This window comes from Pteropus vampyrus, unplaced genomic scaffold, assembly GCF_000151845.1.
Source record: "Pteropus vampyrus isolate Shadow unplaced genomic scaffold, Pvam_2.0 Scaffold30, whole genome shotgun sequence".
Lineage (NCBI taxonomy): Eukaryota > Metazoa > Chordata > Mammalia > Chiroptera > Pteropodidae > Pteropus > Pteropus vampyrus.
The window spans coordinates 10,685,027-10,710,541 of NW_011888811.1; the positions used below are offsets into that span (position 1 = coordinate 10,685,027).

The window sequence follows — 25,515 nt, forward strand, 5'->3', positions numbered from 1 at the left end:
AAACTATCAGAAGTCACCACTGACCATTGGCACTGGTTATTAACATCATATTCCCCCACTGATTGGTGTATCTTGACATATGAAAGGCCAAAACACTGTTGGACCCGCTAATGATGAACTGCTCAAAGTAGCCAGGAGAAAAAACAAAGCACCAAAACAAAGCTCACAACTGAAACTGCCTTTGCTTTATCCCCACAACAAACCCCTTTCTTTTCATCCAAGAACACAATAAACTTCCCAGGTACTCTTGTGTTCCTCCAGGAAGCTAGAAGATACGGTGTTTTCATAATAAACTCAGATCATTCAACTGACGTAGACCTTGAAAATGTTACAGACTAATCCTAAAGAACATACTATGTTAAGCCATATTCATGTCAGATTTGTAAGTCAAAGTCTTAAGTCCATACGTGTGACTAAAACAGGCAAAAGGCTGAATGCAAAATGAATTTCTCAGAAAGAGAAAAAGATACCAGAGCTTGGAACTATAATTAGTAAAAATTCAAATTAACTGGCACTATAAAAGAAATGAGATATAATAAATATCCTTTGACAATAATAAAAATCACCACTCATGTATTAGTATAATAAGGCCTCTCCACTCCAGTGATTTCCAGCAATTTTATAAGAATCAGCTTTCAAGCAAAACAAAAAATATAGATAAACATTTCCAGTTCTACTTCTGTCTCTTCCATCAGGCTGAGACTACCTTGAAGGCAGGAATTGTGTCTCATTCATCTTTGTATCCCTCAGAAGGTGCTTACATAGTTCCATCTATGTAAAAGGAGGGAGAAGGGCAAGGTCAAGGGCAAAGTCAAGAAAAAAGGCAAGAGAACAGCAAGGGAAAGGTGTACCCACCGACTGTTATCGCTGTATCTGCCACGCCACCTCCGACAGTTCTACCTAATCACTCAGCAAACATTTGTGGAGCTGCTCCCCAGCGGACAGTGAATTCCGTGACTGATCGGCAGCACGGTCTCCTTTGATATTTCTTGGTTGGCCCACAATGTCACTTTTGATCATTTTTTCAATCCACCATCCTTTCATCAGCCAAAGCAGAACCGGCCTACTCTCATCCTCTTATTTTGGCACAGACTTCTGAGTGAGTGAATTCATTTTTTTTTCTTGAGGTCACTGCAAAAAATTTCCCTTGTTTCTGCCTCCCTGCAGGACTCTTATCCCTCCCTGCGTCTTTTTTTTTTTTTTTTTTTTTTTGAGTCTAGGCAGGTTTCAGCAATATCACCAGCCCAGTAAGGGCTCTTGGATAAAAGAGCTGTCTGCCTAAGCTCCTCAATTTATCAGAGCCTTCAGACATGAAAGAGTAAACCAATTCCTAGTCAGCAAAGTTGCAGGACAGAAAAAAGCAAATAAAACCATCAAATGGATTACATACAAGCCTTGAATCCAAAATTAAAGAATATGGGAAAACAAGGTATTAATCAATTAGGCTGAGCCCAATGTTCTCTTTATAGTCAGAAACCAACCAATTAAACAGCAAATAAAAAACAAGCATTCAATTCCTGATATTTATATAGCAAATAATATGGTCATTCATTCTAATGTCCCAGTTTAAAGTCTGTGGCTTAACTCTTCAAATGTACTGAATCGGAACTTTTAATTTTTTTTTTAACTGTGTCAACTCATTCAAGGTCATTTTCTTCCATTGAATCAGAAATTAGCTTTGTGCTTTCACTAATACTTGTACTTCTGCCAGTTATGATATTTAAAAGGAATAGGTGGCATTTGAGGTATCTATTAATACATCTAAACTACTCACTGCTGACATAATGGAATGACATAAACAATCTATTCCCATTTTAATGCAAAAACAACATATCTGATGCCTTTTTAGTATACTTTGCACCTCATGCTATGTAATTCAAATTGCTACTCAAATGAGAATTGCAGGTAGTGCCACTACATTCTCCTAATTAACCAACAACTTTCCAGAAACGTAGGTAAGAAAGCAGTTTCAAGTACAGCTGTTACCTGTAAAGAGATTGACTGTAGGTACATATGATAAAATGTATTTTTGCAATTTTTTATTTGTATCGTATCTAAATAGGATAGACAGACAGACCGACCGACCAACTGACAGAGAGAGAGAGAAGAGAAAAATCTCACATTAAGGTATCTCACTGCACATATTTTTCCTTAGATATAAATTGCACACTTTCGGTGTTAAAAAATAGAATTTTCAGCTCAGTAATACTTTAGTCGATGGATTAGATGGTTACAGGTTACATCTTGATGGTGGATGAGAGTGACAGAGAGAACAAACATTAGATTCTAAAACCCCTAAGTTACTTCCCAGGAGCAACTTATACAACTGAGAATCTGATTTCTATTACAACGTTAATTAAACGTACTTGAGGACATGCTCTGGTGACCGTTTTATACAACACCGGGTAATCTAGTCTTATTCATACATTACGAAAAATATGACCCCGTATTTTTAATGGGGTCTATTCACTACTTACAGAAGTATGTTTGCCCTTAGGAATGTAATAAGGGAGATTTTATAACAAAAATGAACTTGTTCATGATTAAAGACACTGAAAAGGGTGCCATGTTAGCCATGCATTAGTTAATTTATTCACATACTGATTACTCGTTCATCAATTATTTATTGAATATGTTCTATGTGCCAGGCATATATAAAGAAAATTAACAAGGAGCATGGCCTTTTCTTCCTTGATTTCCTTTCTTTGCTTCTCGCTTTGAACTTGTATATATTAAGCATCTTTTACTGCAAAACACTACACTACGTGCGATAGTGGAAACGATGGTAAGACACACACCCCTTACTCTCACAGATTTCTCAAATAGCTAGAGGAAAGTTATATAAACCGCTTCTATATCGGAGAGGATGATCAAGCCTTAGAGAAAGGTGCTGTTAAAGCAAAGATCTGTAAAACAGTAGAGAAAGAGATTTATGCATTCGAAAAGAGAACATTTAACTTGACAAGAAAAAGACGAGAGGGCTTTCAGGAGGAAACAACATGCCAGCAGGGGGGTCTACACTTTCAAAGGCTTGAAGTGGGAGAATGTACATGTTCAGGGAGCATTTTTTGTTGAGTGATGTCCTAAGCAGTGCCTTTTCCACCCAGACTTCCTTTTTGCTGGGGCACCATCCCCTTCTCATGCCCTGAGATGTGATATTGCAATGTATCCAGGGGTCCAAGTAAACAGAGAACAAAGATGCCAAATTCCTGTTTTTTAAGCATCAAAGCCACAGTCCAGGTGGCAAACAGGTATTGTGCACTCACTCAGTTCCCTCATTCAGTCTCTGCACAAATGTCTTCCTATCCTGCCTTATTTTCCTTCGCAGTACTCACGACCACCTGAAAGTATCTCTTTGTTTATTGTCTATCTCCACCGACTCCATCTAGAACAGATGCTCCATGAGCTTGGTGTACTTGTCTTCCCAATAGCTTTATCCATCTATACATTCATTTACGTATCCAATGAACTAAAGTTAATTGAGCTGCAACTACATGGACAACTCTACTAAGAGTTAGAAATATAAAAATGAATGAGACAAGACAAAAATCCCTATTTTTGAGGAATGCAGCATTCAAAAAGTTGAGTGTTTTAGTTATGTATTTTTCTATAACAATCTACTCCAGAACTCAGTGGTTTGATATAAGAATTTGTTATTACTATATTTGATGATTCTAATGGTTAAGAATTAGGACAGACCATTGCAGGGATAAGCTCGTTTCTGCTCCATGAAGTCTTGGATCCAAGCTAAAATGACTTGTACAGCTGGAGTCTGGAACAACTAAGGACCTGCTGGGCAGTTTTCTCTCTCTCCAAATGCCCTTTCCATGTGGCTAGTTTGAGCTTCCTCAGCCAAAGACCCCTCAGGCTTGTAGCTCCTGGAAGAACTGTCCATCCTTCCAAAGGTGGGGCCCGGAGCCCGGAACTCTCCTAGCATTACTGTCATCACACTCTATTAGTCTAGGTAGTCACAGGCAAGTCTGGATTGGAAGAAAGGGGAAGTAGACCCCGCCTCTCAATAGGAAGAGTGTCAAAAAACTGGAGGCATCTTTAATCCACTACAGTGAGCTGAACTTCTCCCCAAATACTTGTGCCATGAGGCAAAATGAAAAGCACCAATAAGGATCAGTGCTGTCATCAAAACAATACTTAGTTGATACCTGACAGACACAATTTGAGTCTTGAATCCACTGCATACTAGGTATATGAAATTAGGTTACTTAACCACTCTGAATGTTTGTTTCCTCTGTAAAAGGGGGATAAAAATTATACCCAACTTCATAGCAAATTTACAGAGCTGTTTTAAAAATCAAATGAGATCTTTCTTTTTCTTTCTTTCTCTTTCTTTCTTTCTTTCTTTTTTCTTTCTCTCTCTCCTCTCTCTCTCTCTCTCTCTCTCACACACACACACACACATACACACACACACACACACACAGATGTATTTACAGATTCTCATGCACACATAGCCACACAGGAGCGTGTACCCACAGAGAACATGTACTTGGCTCAAACACTGGGACACAGTAAACACTCAAGGAATGTTAGCTGCTGTTCTTACTAAGAAAGATATATGTAAATATGACTTCTTCATGTCTCCATAATTTTATACTTCATATTTCCAAACATGTGCTTTTGAAGTAATCACACCTACGAAGGTGACTGGGAACAGTGGAAGTTCTTTTTGGACAAAAAAAAAGAATCAAACTCAGTTACCAGCAGCTCAAGAAAGTAATGTTAAGAGACTGAATAGAAAATTAAAAAAAAAAAAAAAACAGAAGAGGCAATAAAATAATTAATAGCTCACATGATAAGGTCTTAGAAAAAAATAAAATAGATCTAAGCAGACAGTAGTGTTAGAAGCATAATATTATTTTCCATATCTCTTTACTCTGTAACACAGAATTCTGAGTCACTTTCCTTAGAGATAAAGAGATAGCACAATTAGATAGCAATGATGGGTTTATGGGCAAAGTGAGTGTAAACTCTTAGAACCAAAGAGAAATCTGGTAAATCAGCCAGTGACTTCAAAACTCATCTTCAAGTTTTACAGGGAATACAACAACATGGACAGAAGCCCTTCACTAACCACAAGTGATTACGATAGGTGAAACACAGAGAAGGTATACCCAGAAAAGTCTCTACCCAACCTTCAAGTCATCTCTTAGCATAATAAACACATACAAGACTCGAAGACTAAGAACAGAATATCTCCTTCATTTTAAAATTTTACTCACTTCATAAATGATCAAAAATCTCTATTACCAAAAACCTAAAAAGAAAAAAAAAAACCCTACAAAATAGCTGATGTCTGACTTTTAGACTGACGCAGGATAAATGGACAATAGGTCAACAGATTTTTCTAGTATGTACTATACTTGAGTTAGAAATTATAATAAAATTAACATCACCAAATGCCTATCTTCAGGATATCAAATACCATGAATACAGTTAAATACTCTATGTTTTCTTCAAGTTATTAAAAGTGAGTTTCCAAAGTTCTAGCTATGACTTCATCCACCTACAGCCATTATCTTTCATAGGAGCCAGCCCATGAGTTAATTAAATTATTTTGCCAACCAAGAAAACTCCAAGTTCCAGTCTTCTTGGGATTATACGTGAAATTTAAAAAGCAAGCTATTTAGACCGAAACACATAGCATGAGGCCAGGAAAAGTGAGCACTCAAGATAGAAGAACGTCAAAGACAAGAGAGAGACAGCAATGCCCTGCATCATTCAGGTAGGAGTCTTTCCCAGTCCTCTGCGAACCCAGGCTTGGCATGAGAAATGGGCTGGCAGATAATGATTAGCATTGCCAGGTACTCCTAGCCTCTACCTCTTATAAGTTTGTATGCACTACAAAAAGACATTTGATTTCCTCCTAAAAGTCTCCCATCTTACCACCACTATGGTTACAATCGTGAAATATTTCTAAGCTCTATTTCCCGCTGAAGGGTAAGTGGGGTGAAAAGGTGACACATTTATGGAGAACAGGGATTGTAATAAAATTGTTCATTGTTATAACTTTGTTTGGGCAAAATGAAAATGAAAGGGATGGCAATTTGTAAAAGCAGTCATGGGCCTTAGAACTCAATCCCTTAATTTTTCTTCAAAATTCATGGAGAAGAAGGCACATACCTTACACCTTTCTACTATAATAATCAGACTCCCAAGCTACAAAGATGATGCAGAAGGCAGCAGCTATGTGGAACTTGCAGATTAAAATTTGGTAATAGCTATTATTAACTGAAAAATGACTACGCCAAGCACTGCGTATGCATGACCTCATTGAAGCCAGTAAAAATTAATCTCATTTGAAAGATAAGACACAAACACAGAAAGATAAAATAATTCATGTCACCTAGCCATTAAAAGGTATGGATTGGATGACTTAGAATTAACCATTCCTATAATACTCTTGTAACACATAAGCAGCTCCTTAGGATGCTGTTTCTAACTGAGCACGTGAACTTAGGCGAGTCACTGTCTTTCATCTCTTTCTATTCGGCTCTCTTGCCAGCAATTATAATATGAGGAGGGTGGCCCCAGGCTCCCTCAACTCAGTTCTGGTAGAAAGCAACGAAGAAGTGTCTGGATACCACGCTTTCAGGTAATTTCCTTATCTCTTCCATTTGCTACTAAATCTACTCTTTCCTTCCATCATTGTAAAAAGGCTTTTATTAATGAATAACACTATTTTCTAGTATCCTTGAGTCACAACTTTCTTCTAATGCTATAAATAGCCTTGTTTATAAAAATAAAACCACACACCAAGCCTTAGCAACACCCTCTGGCAATTAACAAACTTGCTTAAGATTAGTTTTTACTCACTAAATATAGAAAGAACTTAATTAAGGAAAATGGAGAATTTACAGTGAAGATGGGAAATATAGTACAATGTAAGTTTTGAAGAAAAGAAGATTTTAGAAAGACAGTAAAGTGGGACATTGACATAGCTGAAGGGCCATGTACAAAGAAAAAATGCAAACTCAAAAGGAACAATGCAAACCCAGGATACATGCAAGGCCTTCTATGAGCTGAGTGTGGGTTTTTTCTCTCATAATATTGACATTTATTCTAAACTACAAAGGAAATTAATTCTGAGTTTCAAAATATCAGTTCTACTCGAAGATACTCATACCAGTATAAGAATAATTAGTTGTGTTTGTTCAAAGTATAGCAGTACATTAATCAATGTCTTTTGGATATAACAGAAACTCACTTCAAGTTAGCTTGAGCCATATACTATGTAAATGCGAGGGAGGTTAGGGTAGAATATTTATTAGAATATACAAGTGTCCAGTGGGGCTAAGTCAAGGGAAGAAGTGTGTCTGTGTTTTGTGGAAGGCAGGGATCAAGATTTAGAAAGCCACCCAGAGTCAAAGCCTTGGGGCTATATCATAGCCTAGCTGTAGCACCCCACTCAACATCTATCTTCTTAATTTCCAGTTCTGCATTTATAGGAAAGAGAAGCAGATTGTCTTGCCTTGAGTCAGAAGTCACCCCACTGTTCCATTCTGCTCTCACCCTGGGCAGGAGAAGAGGGTCTCATAGATCAACTAACAAGTATCATTTGTCATAGTTAGCTAGGGCTGCCATAACAGAATGTTACAGACTAGGTGACTTAAACAAAAGAAATTTATTTCTCACAGTTCTGGAGGCTAGAAGTCCAAGATGAAGCCTCGAGCAGTCCAGTCCTAAAAAGAGCTTTCTTCCTGCCTTGAAGATGGTGTCCTCACTGTGTGATCACATGGCCCTTTTTTGGCACATGCATATGGAGAGAGATCTCCCTTTTCCTCTTATTAAAAGGGTGTCCCACCCTCATGACCTAATTTAATTCTAATCACCTCCAAAAGGTCCCATTCTCCAAATACCATGACACTGGGGGTGAGGGCTTCAACATATGAATTTAGGGGACACAAACATTCAGTCTATTACATTGGTGCATGTAGACGTTGAGACTTCAACTGCACACACTTGAGAAAAGACAAATAATTTTCAAAATAAGGACAATTGCATCTGATCAGCTAGGTAAGCATATCTCCAGTTTATGCATAATTTGGAAGACGAAAGTCTACTGTTATTTCAGTTCACCTCAGTGTGAGTCTTGCTGTGTGAGTGAGTGTCATTCTAGCATTTAAAGATACTAATTTTTCCTAAAATGCGACCCTGAAACACAGGTTAAGTATTTTATCTGGTGTTCAAAGGAATAGCCTCTTGTTTCAAAACAGAAGGAAAAATTGAATCTGGTCCTCTTATTGAGGGAAACTAGTAGTTTTCAAAATGGAAACTTCCTGTGTGTTTTCCAAGGTCATTGTGTACGTTGTTTTTATCTTATGTGTAGACTTTCTAACATAATCCTCACATAAGATACCATTCCTTTGTACAAACATCTCTCTTGGACCAGATCGAGGATGAAAGTTGTATATTTGAAAAATAGAGCAAGGAATAAAGATATAGCTTTCAAGGTGACTGCAAAGAATATGGTCTTTGAAATAGGGAAACTAGAAACTCTTAAATGAAATTTATAAACTTAGAGTGAGTTTGAAGAAAAGAGTCATATAACTAATCAGACATCATTACAATCAATGTGTAAACAGAAGTAGAAGATAAATGATGCCCTGATATTCATAATTAATTACTTTTAAAGAACAGGCAAATATTTTGGAGATTTCTATTTTGTTTTGTTTTACTATCATAGTTACTCAAAAGTTGAATTAATGACAAACACAATTCACCATTTTTACCCATTAATTGGAAGACTCTTTGTGATGCTATGCTAATTTTATTAAAATTCTGTATCAGTTACTTTTCATAGTTGCTCATCTGATTACCCACAACTATTACACACGAACAAACAAGTAACTTTTAGACAATCATCTTTTGCTTATTAAAAAAAAAAAAAAACTATTTTGAGCAAAAGTAAGGAATTCTCTGGCAGTAGTCTAGATAAAGTCATCTAGACAGAAAGCATAGCCAGATCAAGAGGTTTGAATATTGTATTCAGGCATTTTTCTCTCTTCACCTCTTTTTTCTCTTCTTTTCTTTATTTCAGCTTCCTTTGCAAGCAGACTTTTTCAGAGTCAGCAGATATCTCTCCCAGGAGCTCAGGTTCATAGTGATAAAGTAGGGAGACCTTTCTATTCGCATCTATCTCGCTTATCCCAAAAGGATTCCTATTGATCTCAGTTGAACCATGTCCCACACCACTGCATAAAAATCATTGTGTCAAGAAGAATATGATATCTGATTGGCCAAGCCTGGATGAAGGAGGTGGATAAAAATTAGATAATCACCTCTAGGCTTTCTTTCTCTCATTGGCTCCGACGTCTGGGGAAGAAAGTGTAGTCACGTACTCTCAAATAATATGAATTGAACATGATTGTTATAAAATGATAAAGGGATAATTCTCCTATATAACTTAAAGAATAAAAAAATCATATTTGCATGTGAAGTACAGCACAGGGAATAGAGTCAGTAATATTGCAACAACTATGTACGGTGGCAGGTGGGATCGATACTAATGGGGGGGATTGCTTTATAACTTGTATAAATGTCTAACCACTATGCTATACATCTGAAACTAATATAAAATAATAGTAAATGTCAACTCTAACTGAAAAATAAAAATTAAAAATTATATTTTCATAAGCTTCAAGATAAACTTTCAGAAGTGACAAACTGAAGAAAATACCTGACTGACAAGTGGTTGACATCCCTGAAATATAAAAAGCTTATAAGATAGAGAAGAAAAAGACCATCAACACAGAATATGGGCAAAGATATGAACAGAGAATTCACAAAAAATAAAATGCAAATGGCCTTTAAGCATCTGAAAAGATGTTCAACCTTGTTCAAAAGAGAGATTCAAATGACAACTACACTGAGATGTTGTTCTTGCCTATAAAATTCAAAAAAATCTAAAAGTTTGAAAGGCTACTCTGTATGGTGTGGTGTGGTGTGGTGTGCTGTGGTGTGGTGTGGTGTGGTGTGGTGTGGTGTGGTGTGGTGTGGTGTGGTGTGGTGTGGTGTGGTGTGATATGTGGTGTGGTGTGGTGTGGTGTGTGTGTGTGTGTGTGTGTGTGTTTAAATATATCTGCTCGAGGCATGGAGGAAAAAGAATAGAGGAGACAAAATTGGATGTTTTATAGATTTGATTTTTGAATCATGTAAATGCTTTAGAAAATTTTTTTAATTGCAAGCTATTTTGTGGATATCAACAAATTGATTCTAAAGTTTATATGGAAAAGCAAAGACCCAGAATGGCTAACACAATACTGAAGAAGAACAAAGTCAGAAGACTGACACTCCTCAACTTCAAGACTTGCTATAAAACTACAGTAATCAAGACAGCATGGTGTTAGTGAAAGAATATAGACATAGATCAATGGAACAGAATAGAGAGCCCAGAAATAGACCCACGCAAATACTGTCAACTGATCTTTGACAAAGGAGCAAAGGCAATACAATTGAGAATGGATAGTCTTTTCAACAAATAGTGCTAGAATAATTGAATGTGCACATACAAAAATCTGAATCTATACTCAGATCTTACACCTTTCATAAAAAGTTAAATCAAAATGGATCATAGACATAAATATAAAATGTAATATTATAAAGCTTCTAAAAGAAAACATAGGAGAAATTCTATATGATCTTAGGTCTGGCAATGAGTTTTTGGATGTAACACCAAAAATATAATCCGTGAAGGAAAAAAAGAATAGCTTAGACTTAATTAGAATAAAAATCTGCTCTTTGAATGACACATAAAAAGTCAAGTTCAGACCACAAACTTATACAAAATATTTGCAAACTATATATCTGTTAAACAGTGGGGAAAGGTTGAATAGGTGAAGCACAGGATTTTTAGGGTAGTAAAGCTCTTCTGCATGATATTGTAATGGTAGATACATGATCTCCATTTGTCAAAACCTATAGAAATTTATAGTACAAATAGTGAATCTTAATGTATATAAATTTAAAATATTATTTAGGAAGTTGGGAGATCCCAGGAAAGAATGAATTCTGTGACAAGAGAATCTAACTGTATTACAAATTTATGACCAGCCTCTCTGAGGGGAGCTGGGCTGGAGGGAAAGGTTCAATTCTAAGTAATTCTGGACATTAAGTGGACTGTAAGACTAAGGGCAAAAAGAACTGTACATAAAACACTGTACTCCAGTTGAAAAAAGTTGTTTCCAGAAAGAATATGAGTTAACAATTCTGATACTGTTACACATGTATACTAGAACTGAACATTAAGAAAATGAAGATGGATGTTGGAAGCCAGGTTTTTATTAGAGTGGAAATTTACAGATAAGCAGGAGTGGAGGCTAGAATGATCCAGATGAAAATGGATTAGAGGTGTAGACATCAGTAATAAACTCACGTTTAGCTTCACACAGATACAGATACTTGTAGAAATATTTGGAGTTATGTGTATATACACAGTTATATGTACACGCATATATTTATTTGTTCTGTTAGCTGAAAGGGCCATTGCTACCTGAGTAGCACTGAGCACACCTAGTGTCCAGATCTTGGTTTTTAATACACTTCTTCAGTAAAAGGAACCAGAGTTCTTTGGAGAAGTAGCTGATTCTTACTGGGGCAGAAAATACATGAGCCTGGAGAATCATGCTTTAATAAAGTACTAAAAAAAAAAATCTGTAATAAAGGGTTGATATTCAAAATATAAAAGGCATTTATATGGTTCCATACTAAGTGCTGTGGACTGAATTGTGCCCCCCACCACCACCCCCACAAATTCCTATGTTGAAGGCCTAACCGACAATCTGACTGTATTTGGAGAAGGGCTGATAAGGAGGTAAAATTATATGAGGTCATAAGGGTAGGGTTCTGATTGGGCATAATTAGCATCCTTGTAAGAAGAGACATCAGAAAATACCCTCTCTATGTGCACTCAGAAAAAAGGCCGCATGAAGAATGCAGAGAAAAAAGTGCCACTTGCCAGAAAGAGAGCTCTCATCAGAAACCAAACCCTGCTGGACTTTGATCTGGGCTTCTGGCCTCCAGAACTGCGAGAGATAAATTTCTGGTGTTTAACCGCCTGGTCTATAGTATTTTGTTATAGCAGCCCAAGCAGACTAAAACGCTTAAGAAACACTTGTGCAGTAATTAAATACATTCATCACATATTGCTAAAAATAGCACATCACAAACAATACTCTAAGTGTGATCCTATTTATGCAAAGAGCAAACAAACAGAAACAAAGCAATTAAAATACTATATACGTGCATTGCATGGGCCCACATGATTCTGTGAGCAGTGAAAGAGTGTGCTCTCCCCCAGGTCCTTTCTATACTTTAACCCCACCTCAGGGGCACCATTATCCTTAAGGTAAAGATGTCTCAGCAGAACTAGAGAGAGAAAAATGCACCCAATTCTGGACATTTCAATTTCAAAAGCTGAAATTCACATGTAAAATACTTGTAAAACCACTTTTTGTTTGTGTGTTTTCTACCCTTGAAGACATAGTGGGGAGATAGCTTTCCCTAGGTAGAAAAACAAGGAAGAAGGGAAATAAGAGTGTGGCAAACTGGTCATAATCTCTGAGGTCTCTGTATTCTGCCTTCTCTCTCAAGGATGACTTCAAGGGAATAGGGAAAATAGGGCCCTCTGATAAATATGGGGCTCGAGAGTGAAGATGCCCAGTGCTCACTTTCCCTCCAAACCTCGGTGACGAGCACTTATGAAGGAGGTTCTCACTCTGCCAAGGCAGGAGGAAGCCTGAAGAGCGTAATTAGATGAGGGTGGGAGGAGGTGAGAGAGCAGTAGAAGATAGCCCACCAAGGTCCCCTTATCCTTGAAGAATTGTTCCTCATTAGCGGAGAAGGAAAGAAAGTCAACACACCTGAAGGGCTCTTGGATGGACCAGCAGACAGTGGCATAAACAGTATGATCAAGAACCAAATGGAACTGCCAGCAATATTGTTGAATGCCCAGGCATGGGGGCCACACCTGGCACTGGGCAGGATGCTGCATACCCTAGAAAATGCTAGAGTGAACAGACTTTATGGGGTTCAGCTGTCTCCTCACTCCATAAGCCACAGCTCTCCTTAAATTCCTCGTACTTAGATAAGTCGCAGGGAAGAAGGAAAGGCAAAGGGGAACTTGTAAGGAGAGTTTTCCTAGGACTGACTATAATTGTTTTCTGTCATTAGGTAAAACGAGCGATTAAAACAGTGATTATAAAGAAAAATGGTGTGTGTGTAAATATTGCTAAATAAATAGAAACAGTGGTTCTTGGGGTGGAGGGCAGAGTAGGATTTGAAGAACATGTGAAAGAAGAATCTCCCTTTTCACACCATATATGCTTCTGTTAATTGTTTCCGTTTTTCATATGGTGCAGATATTATGTTTGTGATAAAGGTTTTGGTTTAAGAAACAATGATGAAAGCCAAAGCTTCTCAGGAACAGTTCCATGGACCACTGGTGGGGCATCTGCCGTGGTGCATTTACCCTACTAAACACCATCTTCATCATAAACATCGTGTCAGAGAAGAATAACGGGGGAGACCTGAGTGACTTCTCTTGTCACAAAGAAGAAAAGATGTAACTGTGAAAAATCATTAAAAAACCATCAAAGGCAGCTGACATCGGCTAGACAGGGTATAAACATGGCACAGCACTACCTCCTCTGCATCCATCTAAAAATTAATGTTTCCTCGAGACAGAAAAAATATTAACAAGTAAAACCCTTGAGTACCACCTTTTGACAAAATCTACCAAAAAAACCATGTCCTAAATTGGAGCACACTCTCTATCTCCACCACAAAGTTTGTCAAATTTACCTATCATATACTTTTCATCTTTTTTATTCTTACCTACACATAGAGAAAACTGCATTTCTAAAGGGTCCCTTTCGCTTTGATTGTTTAGTTACTCCAAGTTCAATATTGACATGTAGTACAGTTCTCAACACTCATTTCAAATCAATACATATTTATTGGACACCTTTTATATACAGTCTATTGGCACCAGTGTGAAGATGAAGAAGACCTAGTTCCTGCCCTGGGGTATTTCACTCTTCAAGGACAGACAAATATGTAGACAGTTAATAATTATATAAGATGAAATAAAGCAAGTGTTATTAATAATTATGAGGAAGTAGCTGGGGGAGCATATGGGAACAAGCATTTAATTCTACATGGGTATTTGGGCTGGCTGTTAGGGAATGTTGGGTATTTAATAGGCAGAGAAATGGCAAGGTCAGTCAAAGCTAAGAGAAGACCAGAAGCAAAAGCAAGGAAGCATGAAAAGAAGGCTGAGCTCCTTCTACACCTCAGCAGCCGGTCTCTAAGAAAATGCATTCTCTAGACCATTCGCTGAAACTATTAATCATTTTACATTCCATATTCACTTTTCTCACGTAGCCAGAGGCCAATTAGGTAGACCCAGTCTAAAATTATTAGAAAGAGAAAGAGAAATGCACTTAGCAAACGTGAGTTCCTTGAAAGGCAAAGGCACTCATACATCATGTAGGGGTAACTAGGGAGGCTCTCTAAACATAGTTCCGTGAGACCTGGTTAACCTGAAGTGCTGAAACGTAGCATGTAACATGACTGGAGCTTGAAAAATAAGCAGGTAGACTTTTTCCCCCTCAGTTTAAAATCTTCCAATTGGGCTCCAGCTGAACTTAATCATAATTCTAAGTAGCCAGCTGTGAGGCATTTAGAATAAATCTTTTAATGTCTTCATGTGTTGGGGCCCATCATAGCTGGTGGAGTAGCAGCACCCTCTGTTGGAAAGGAGGTCTCTTGAATGCCCGTTATTGCCAGAAACATCTTTACAATTTGCAGATAAAAGGGGTAGTTGCTATATGGGATTCAACAAACCATTCACCAGACTTTCCTACGCATTGTATTTGAGACAACAAATACAAAATATGTTTTCCTACAGAAATAAGCACTGCATGATCATTCCCTTTTAAATTAACTATAAACTTTAGTTCAATACCTTCTGACTTTCTTAAAAACTGATGTACATGTTCACTGACAATAGTCCATGAAAAGTATGTATAATTCCTAGAAAGAGTGTAGCTGAAAAGGTACATAAAAGAGAAAAACTAGGTATCGTAAAGCTTAAAAAATAGTGTTACTTAAATTTTAAATGCTAATCGAAATAATCTTTTAAAAATCTGTAGCTCTATACACAAAAAATAACCAATTGCTATTCTGTTTCATTGATCTATTCTACAATGTTTTGTATTCCAGTTATGTCCACCACATGTGATTAAAAAAATAAATATAGCATTGTCATGGACCTCACATGCGGGAAAAAGGACAGGCAGCCAACAGTTATGATGCCGTGTGACAGGTACCACAGTAAAGGTAAGCATTGAGAAGAGAACAGAGCCCCTAACTCAATCCTCAAGATAGGGGTTGGTATACAGAAAGGTAGTGATGCTTGGGTTGTACCCTGAAGACTAGGAATCAATCACAGAAAACACCAGAGGAAAGTTTTCCAGATATAGGGAAAAAGAGGTACAAAGGCATAGAAACATAAAAGAGACTGAGGAGTTGAGGGGCAACCAGGTCAGTAAATATTACGGAGATGTAGGGTGCTTCCTAATGGAGAACACTGAGAAGTGAGGCTGGGAGTTGGAGGTGGTTCGTGCATCTCAGGAACAGAAAGGATGTTAGAGGTCATCTAGATCTGAGTCCCTCAAAACTTCCAGTGACCTGACACTTATCACCCATATAGCTACAATGGCTCTCATTTGGCACCCTGGGTCTCTCAGTATGAAACTAATCCTCTTTCATTTGTAGAGCTAAAATTAATTCAAATTTTTTGAGATGAAACATGGAACTGAAGTACTGAAGACCAGATATTAAGTTTTTCACTCATAATGATCATCAGAACTGAGCTGATGTTAAGCTAGAATATCCGGAGTTAATATGGCTCCCTTTGCAGCACCTGGAAGCTATAACAAATAACAAAGTCTTTGAATTTATCCTGATTCCAAAGAGGACACTTCCAACAGCAGGGCTCTTGATGGCTTCTGTAAACACCACATGACTCTGAGTGTGAGTAAAGAGAGACACAGCTCTCTTTAGTCCCCAGAATCGTTGCCTTAAGTTCCTGTGTACTTCCCCAGAGAGCTTCCATTCTCCACATCAGGCCAAGCACCACTCATATCCATTCTCCCTACAGACTCGGTGGAAGCAATTACTAAGTACAATCATGATTCTACTGATCAGGCCAGTTTGCAGTACCAGGGAACAAAATCAACCATGTTAATTTCAGCAGAGCAAGACAGGAGGCGGGGAGTGGTACCCGCAAATAGAGAAACTGTGGCTCCTCAGAGAAAGCAATTCAATTTGCAAGCTCTAATTGTAAACTGGATTTAAAAACAATGAAAAGCACAAAGCGATGGCATACAAAAGTCCAGGTAATGTCCGGTCAGTGAAAAAGGAAAGCATCTTTCAATAAGCAAGTGTACTTCTCAGTCTGTTGTCTCCTGTCAGTCTGACAATATCTACATTTGCCACCACTATTTAATTAGTAAAGGGTAAAAAAAAAAAAAAAAGGCAATGCAATTACACTTGAGAGTAGAAACAGAGGCAGATCTCTTTCTTTCATATTGTGTGCATTGTACAAGATGAAATGAACTAAGAGAAAGTGAGAGAAAAAAGACAGGCACAGATACCAAGGAGAGGCAATCAATGGGAACAAAAATTGAAACCCCAAGAGCAGATGAAGACATAAGAGAGTCTTTCAGGATCACAAGTAACAGTTCATCTTAGTGACTTAAGGACTAAGAACTCGGGCTTTGGAATCAGACAGACCTGAAGTTCAAATACCAGCTCTACCCTTTCCAGCTGACTGACCTCAGGCAAATTTTTTAACCATAGAATGTTCAATTTTCCCATCTATACAAACCTATATGCTTATTGAAAGACTAAATCAGATATAATAAATGCAGAACCTTCAGAGGGTGCCTCACACATACCAAGCATTCAATAAATTAAAGCCTGAAAAAAAATTGTCTGGCATATATCAAATAAGGGATATTTGTTGGATAAAGTCATAAAGAAATGAGAAGAAAAGTTGCATTCTTTGTGTTTGAAAAAAAGAGTTGCCAATAACACCACTGGTAATTACAGAGTGAAGTACCGACGTAGCCTCAGAGAAAATCCCAGGACTCCTGAACCTGCACAGGAGGCAGCATTAGCATGACCCCATTTTAATTGTATACCAATAATGACTAAATTTGTTATTGAATTATAGAATATCTATTTCATAATCATAAGTTTTTAGAGTGGGAGAAGTCTTTAAAAACTAAACAATTAGTGCAGGTTTTATTGTATATTACCTCAATAAAGCTATTTAAAAAAGAAAAACGAAACTCTTTTTCTTTTAATCCATGAGAGACTTAGGGCCAGAGAAGTTATAACGAATATGATCAAAATCCTAACATCATAGGAAGAGCTGAGTGCACTAGTTAAGTGCATTGGCTCTAGTTATGGACTAAATTGTGTTCAACGCACCCCAATGTATATGTTAAAGCTCTAACATGTAAAAAATGTAATTAAGATTAAATGAGTCATAACAGTGAGGCCCTAATCTAATAGAACTGGTGTTCTTATAAAAATAAGGAAGAGATACCAGGAGTGCACAGGCACAGAGAGAAGAGCATGTGAGGACACAGCAAGAAGGTGGCCACCTGCAAGCAAGGAGAGAGGTTTCAGGAGAAACTCACCCTGCCAGCACCTTTTACCTTAGACTCCTAGCCTCCCTAACTGTGAGAAAATAAATTCCTGTTTTTTAAGCAAACCAGTCTCTGGCATTTCGTTACCACAGCTCTAGCAGATTCATACACTGCAATTCCCTGGTGGAGAACAGTATATCTAAATCCGATCTCAACCACTTCCTAATGGAGTGACGTGGGGGAAAATATCAAGCCACTGGGCCTCCATTCCCTCACCTATGAATAGAAATGATGTCACTGTCATCATCGTTATTTTGGGTATTTGGAGAATTAAGTGAGAGAATATATTTAAAGATCTTAGAACAATGTCAGGCACACTGGAAGCATCTGATGAGTGTTCCTTTTAATTATGATTTGTATCATTCTGAATCAGTAACCTGAGACTTCATTCCATAACTTTTCCTACTCAATTCTCTAATACTCCTGTCGGAAATTATACACTCTAAGATTATGTATCATCCATATTTTTTTCCAAACCAACGAAGTTTTTTTAAAAAAGAACACGATGATCAATTAAAAAGTAAAGTAATAGCTGCTCTGGATGCGTGTTCTTCTATGCACTTTCCTCCAAAGTGGACTCCCAAACAGGCTATGAGTTATCTTACCAAACCAGGTGTCCCAAATTCAGCTCTGAGCAGCCTCCTTCGAGGCTGGAGGATATGAATATTCTCCCTGATTTTTTCTTATTTATTCTTCTCTGGAAATAAATAGAGCTATAGCTCTCTGCAAAGGAGTTCAATGTGTCTTGGGGGAAAAAAAATCTCTTACAAAGGCACGAAAGAAAAGTCTAGTGCTACTTGTGAGAGTCAGACAGCAGCCACTTACAAGACATTATTAGGGAGAATAATCCCTCTAGTAGATTTCAGAAAAGGAGATATTTTTAAACTTCATGGGTTTTCTGAAAAATTGACCCCTTGAACAGAACAATATGAGGACAGTTTGCTAGGCTACAGGCTCACAGAGGCACGAGCTCCATGACCAGTTCGTTGCCAATGCAAAAAAGGTGTATAGCTCATCTTGCCCCCCGGTAACAGAGAATTTTCATCTCAACAATTCAAAGGAGACCTTTTTCACCCCCAAATTACCTTGACAGAGAAAAGAGTGAGAAATGACACAACTGTTGCTTTCAAGTGACATTTGAAAAACAGTGGCCATGTCTTTGAGCTCCCCACTGGGAAGACACCAACAAAAAAGACAAAACAGAAGTGGTTTCTGTCAGACTAACAGAACTTCCTGGCAGGGAGAGCTCTTCGACACCGGAAGTTTGTTTGTTCATTTGTTTGTTTAGGGTTAGGTTTAAGATTAGGATAAAACTTAGGGTTAAGTTTACAGTTAAGGTTAGGGTTAGGGTTACATTTAGGATTATGTTTTGGGTTAGGGTTATGATTAGGGTTAAATTTAGGTGTAAGATTAAGGTTAGAGTCAGGGTTAGGGTTAGGCTTAGGTTTAAGTTTAGAGTTAGTTTTAGGTTTATAGTTCATTTTGAACAGCAGAAGTTGGGGGATGGTAGGAAGCTGGCAAAGGTGAAGAGTTGTTCATCAGATTCATGTGGCTTAGAGATGACATAAAACATTTCCTATACATAGCATCTACCATGGACATTTTGTTATTGTGAAAAATTCAAAAATATTCTTGTTACAGACATATTGCTTCGGTTAATTTCAAAAAAAATTACATGTCAAGCAGTTTATATTCAATTTCTCATTTAATCTTTATAGCCAATGAGGAAGAAAGCAAAGTGTAATGAAAAGAATGGGTGTTCAGTCTAACCACTCTGAGTTTAAATTTTGGCCTTATCTCCACTTAGCTAAGCCTCACTTTTCTCATCTAAATGAGAATAATAATACCTCCTTGCAGAATAATTGTGACCATAATGTATATACCAGACTATACAGCAGAACCCAATATAAAGGCAGCCCTTACGATTATTTTTGTTTCATAACCATAGTGCAGATTTAGGAGTAGGCACAGAGAAATGAACCCACACAAAGTCACTCAGCCAGGATGTGGTAAATCCAGATGAGGCAGAAGCTGCTAAGTATGTATTTCTCATTACCCAGTCTCTCTTTCTTAGTAATACAGCCCATTATTAAGAATTATTCAGGGAGGAAATGTGCCTAGCTAAAAGATTATCTCATATTATCCACCTTCCCTTTTAGCTACAGAGAGCCAGTGAAATGCAAACAGAAGGTTTTAGATGGAACACATGGAAGGGCAGTCAGCTGACATAGTGTCTGTCTGGTTTGTAGGTGTGATGGCTGAAGGAGCTCCAGCAGCTATATTAGAACACGAGGCCTCTTGGAGGAAGACGCGGTAGCAGCTTCAGTTGAGCTTTATTCTGCTCGCTGTTGCTTCTGACTCACCACTCTTCGCAGGAAGCCGTGCCACAGTCATGGCTTTTAAAGATACCAGAAAAACACCCATGGAACCAGAGGTGGTGATTCACCAAATCAGAATTACTCTGACCAGCCATAATGGAAAATCTTTGGAGAAGGTGTGTGCTGACTTGATCAGAGGTACAAAGGACAAGAATTGCAAAGTGAGAGGACCAGTTCAGGTGTCTTCCAAGACTTTGAGAATCACTACAAGAAAAACTCCCTGTGGGGAAGGTTCTAAGACTTGGGATCGTTTTCAGATGAGGATCCACAAGTGACTCATTGACTTACACAGTCCTTCTGAGATTGTTAAGCAGATTACTTCCATCAGTATTGAGTCAGAAGTCCTAGTTGAAGTCACCATTGCAAATGCTTAAATTGGCCTTTTTATCAATTGTTAAAAAAAAAAAAAAAAAAAAGAACACAGGGTTACTCTAAGTCATGCACTCCAAGATACCAGGATCTGGATCACTAATGACCTTGGAATTGCTACCCAGCCCTGATGTGCCTACATCTGTACTCTTTTTACATGAAAGAATCATCTCTTAGGGTTTAAAAATAATCATGTTTCTGGCTCCTGTTACTAGCAGCTAAATACAATTCTTAATTGATACTGTAGGTCTTTCTGACTCTAAAGCCTGGGAAAGCATGATGGGTGACCTACTAACCCTATGTCCTGGGCAAATTGGAATGGTTAGTTACCCAGAAAGCATGCTTCCTCTCAGAGGAGACTATCAAAGCATACTTTTAAATTTCATCGTACATAAGGAATACTTTTTCTCACGTAACAGAAAAATAAGTATTTTGGATGGATCCAATTTAACAGATATTGACTAAGCACCTATATGCAAAGTAGTATAACAGGAAATGAAGACAAGGCCCAGTTCCTGACCTGAGGATCCTGCTGTCTGATTATAGTTATTCATTCATTCATTTTTTCACTCATTCGTCCATGGGGCATGCAGTCTTGATGTATTCATTCATTTATTCATTCATTCATTCATTCATCAAAGATTCTTGAGCATCTTTTAAATACCAAGTATGTCAACAGGAAACAATAAACATTGTTCTTGCTCTCATGGAGACTGCATTGTAGTTAAGGGAGAGACAAATAATAAACAAGTGAGTGTATAAATGAACAACATAACTTCGCTTAGGGATCTTCAGATAAAGTTCCTTATGCTGGGAAGGAGGGAAGATCTATTACAACAGGTGACATTTGGACTGAGAGGTGTATGCCAAAAAGGATCCATTTAGGCAGAGAGAACAGCAAATGCAAAGACGTGAGGAAGAAGGAAGTCTGGCCAATTGTAAGATCAGAAAGAAAGTTAAATGCAAGTGGAATGAGTGGATTAAAGTGGGAATAGTAAGAGAGAAATCAGAGCAATAGAAGAGTCAGATTCTGTCCGATCTTGTAGACCATGCCAGTATACTTAGATTTTATTATAAGTGTAATAAGAAATAAGGAAGCCATTGGAAGATTCTAAAGCAGAGAAGATATGAATTATGTATTTAAAAAATCATTCTAACTGCTGGGTAGAAAATGATTATGATGCTAAAAGAGTGGCTACTGGGAGCCCAGTTGGTAGCCCAATGCAATAATCCAGATGAGAAACAAAGGTGGTTGGCATGGAGTGGCAGCATTGCACTTGAAGAGCAATAGGCAGGTTTGGGGTATATTTCAGAGTGGAGTCACTTGACTTACTAATGGATTTCATTTTATATCAGTAATAAGGTTCACCTTATCCATGGAGCATCCTTTAAAATTCACTGTGTTTAAAAACCCATGTGTCTGAGAAATGTTACTTGCATTCCTTGAACCTGGACTGATATACACATATATGATGGATTGATGATAGATGATAGAGAGAGATGCTACAGATAGAGACAGAAATAGAGATATCAATATACAAAATAACTCCCACTGTATGAACAGGCAACATCCTTCCACCTCTCTCACATGTTTCTAGCAACTTTAACATTCTCCTGCTTTTTCCATCATTTTACCTTAAAATCTGAGCACCATATGTTAATGAAGCTCTAGGAGCACACAGTCTAATCCAAAGACCCCCTAGAACCAGACAGTTGTTTCACAATCAAAACATTAATTCTTGAATAAATTAGAAAACATCACCAGGACGGAGGAACTCAGTGCGCCATTTACCCACTGAGCACACGTTCTCGCCTTCCTCTATTTTTATGTCTGGAACACCTAGTTCACTGGAGAAAAGAGATGAAGTCGTTGTTAGGGAATCTTCCCTTGCTGCTCAGCTGCTAATGAATTCTACAAGTTCTCTAAGTCTGGAGGAGATTGGCTTGCTTTCTCCACTCTCCACTATCTTCGTTTCCCTCCTTGTCTCTTCTCTTTTTTCACGGAAGTGCATTAATCATCATGAGTGCCTGGGAATGGAATCACGTGGATTACAGGAGGTTTTGGTGCAACTGAAATCAAACTCTGACACAGGCTTTCACTGATGAAGTACTCATTTGGTTAAAAAAAAAAAAAGAAATAAAAAAGAAATCAGTTTGGCAGTGTGCCAGGCTTATTATCATTGCTGAAGAAATGAAGAAGAAACTGCCTTTTACTGAGGAACAGCCATGGACCTAGATCTGGGCTAGCACTTTTCCTACCTGTGACCTGGCTGGTTTTAAATCTGTACAGCAAGTTTAGAGAAAGTATTGTCCTCTAACTTTTACAGATAAGGAAATGGAGGCTTAGTGATATCAGGCAATTTGTCAACCATGACCTAGTAAGCAACAGTACTGCAATTCAAATCAAGATCCTAACAAAGATTCAAAGCCTGTACACGCTCACCACGTTGGGCTTCCCTCCACTTGGTGTAACAGAATGATGAATGTGGGGCCTGGAGATGTGGGTTCCAGTCTTAACCACTCACGAGTTCAAGGATCCTAGATTAAATAATCTAATTTCCCAGGGCCTCGGCTTCACCATTCTAATGGGACTTGGAGAGGGTAATGCATGTGAAGATATTCTATAAATGGTAAATTTTATGACAAATCATTATCAGTTTTAAAAACTGAAATAAAACTTGAACAAGCAAATATGGTACATATAAAATAAAATCATTTTTCCCTATAAGCAATTTGCCTCTTAGAAATAAGTATTTCCTGAAGTATTTAGTAATATAAAGATTTTAATAATAGATTTAATAATGATTACACCCATCAATACCTGCAAACTTTTATCTGTCATAATAATGACAATAATAATAGTATCACACATTTATTGAGTGTTTAGGCTTTGCCAGATTGTCTTGAGTACTAGATCATTAATTCTTATAAATAAATAAATAAATAAATAAAACCTAGGAGGTAGGTGTTATAATAGTCCCCTTTTTAAAGATGAAGAAACAGAAACACAAAGAGTTGAAGCAACTTGTCAACTGAAATGTTCGGATGTGAACCAGACAGCCTTGCTCACCAATGCACATAATTTAATTACTATGTAGGACTATAGTTCATATTGAAAAATCGATCTTCAAATAATTCATTATTCTTTTTACAGAAAGGTGTCATTTCTTGAAGAGTAGATGCCTGTCTCCAGTGAGTGTTCAAATGCTTCCAGGCAAGTTTAGCAGAGTGGGAATATTTAAGGTTAATACTGACATTCCATTGCAGCGTAAGCCCTTTCTCACTGGAGTTTTCATCAGGTCCTGGTGACTCATGACAGGCTAATGATTTCCTTCCCCCTAAGAGTTTCCTCTCTTTCAGTCTGTTCCAACTGTCCTGGTGTGGTAATCTGGGATCGGATCAGGAACATCAGATATGACATTGCAGCTGAAGAGTTCCAAATCCCAGGAGAAGAGAGATATGGACAAACCAGTAATAGCTATACTAACAGGAGCAAAGAGCCAGGCGATGCTTTCTTCTTCTCTGACTTTAAATACTGAAGTCGGTATTTACACAGCCATCGCTTACAATTTTTAATTTATAGCAAATGACTGAATGTGCAGTTAGCTACCAGAAACAAGTCAGCCTGTCCTCTGGGCCCCTTATTGTTTTGTCCAGAACACTGTGCTGACATGTATTGTATCCCAGTGGAGCCACATCATATGCCATTAAGCTCATGGGCTGATTCCCTAAAGGACACAGATGACTGTGAGTGGTATCTTTCCTCAGGACTTCACTGAGGAAAGATAGGATGCAGGAGGCAAGCACTTGGGAGTGGTAACTACTCAGAGTTAGTTAGCAGGACTTCACTGAGGAACGATAGGATGCAGGAGGCAAGCACTTTGCTATAACTTTCCCAAACACAATGTGTATGTGGATATGACCCAGCAAGGGTGAGATGTGGATCAATTAATAGGTAGACAGCATGTACTATATGCCAGTCCTTGTACTAGATGCTTTCCTATTTATTATCTTATGCAATGCTTATAAAAATAAATAAATAAAAACATCGATGTGCATTCAAGTTACAGAGACTTATTATTAAAACACAATGGAGAAACCACTACAGCTGAGCAGAAACATTTTAGAATTCTCCACCCATCTCTCACTTGGTGCTAGGGATTATCCTGACAAGTGCCTATAGATTTTTCTTTTGTTCCATCACTTAATCTAGTTCAGTATTTCTCAAACCTCACTGTGCAAAATAATCACTGTCCAGGGGTACAGACAACAAATCTTATTTATTGTGCTTCATGGCCAATTTCAGGACTTTTCAAGGGTATTTTCAAGGCCTCTGCGTGAACTTGAGCAGGGTGAACTGAGCACAAACATGCCAGGCTGAGGGGGCAGTGGGGGCCAAAACCCAACCCGTGTGCTACTGTTAGCTGATTTGGGTGGGAGGAAAAGGTACCTTTTCGCAATTCATTTGTCCAAAGAAGGGCCACTTTAGGAGCTGACTTTAGAATTTAAATAGTTAGATCTAAGTCCGCTGCTCCGTTATTGATATACCTCTCTCCTCACTGGAATGTGAGCTTCATGTGCTCAGGGGTCTTATTTAATCATTTCTATATTCCCAGCATCTTGTTTAATGCCTAAAACATAACAGATTCTCAGTAAAGGATGGTTAATGTACAGTGATATTTAAGTGAAGTTTAGAAAATAACCTTAGGCGATGATAGAGCTAATAATTAATGTTACATGTCAGGCATGTATTAATCATCATATAATCTTCAAAAAAATCTCTGTAAGATAGGCACTACCATTATTTTTATCCCCATTTTAACTGAAAAATATGTATTTATTTTACATATTTAATTAATATTAATATAGTTAATAGTAACAAAATCACTGTATGATCTTGCTTTCTCTCTGAAGAAAAATATTTAAACAATAAATACTGTTCCTTATCATTATACGTTCTTTCGAAGCATAATTTTGTTATATTCTGCAAAACGAGTCTCCTATCACATCAAAGTTGTATTCTAACGTAATAA

At 37.8% G+C, this 25,515-nt stretch overlaps 1 protein-coding gene and 1 pseudogene across 6 annotated transcripts in view; one reads left to right on the forward strand and one right to left on the reverse strand.

Annotated features, from left to right (window-relative positions):
* SGCD (sarcoglycan delta) overlaps positions 1–25,515 on the reverse strand; it is a 1,401,159-nt gene that overhangs the window by 758,766 nt on the left and 616,878 nt on the right. The gene's annotated exons all lie outside the window — the stretch shown is intronic.
* Positions 20,128–20,487, forward strand: LOC105289922 (annotated as a pseudogene).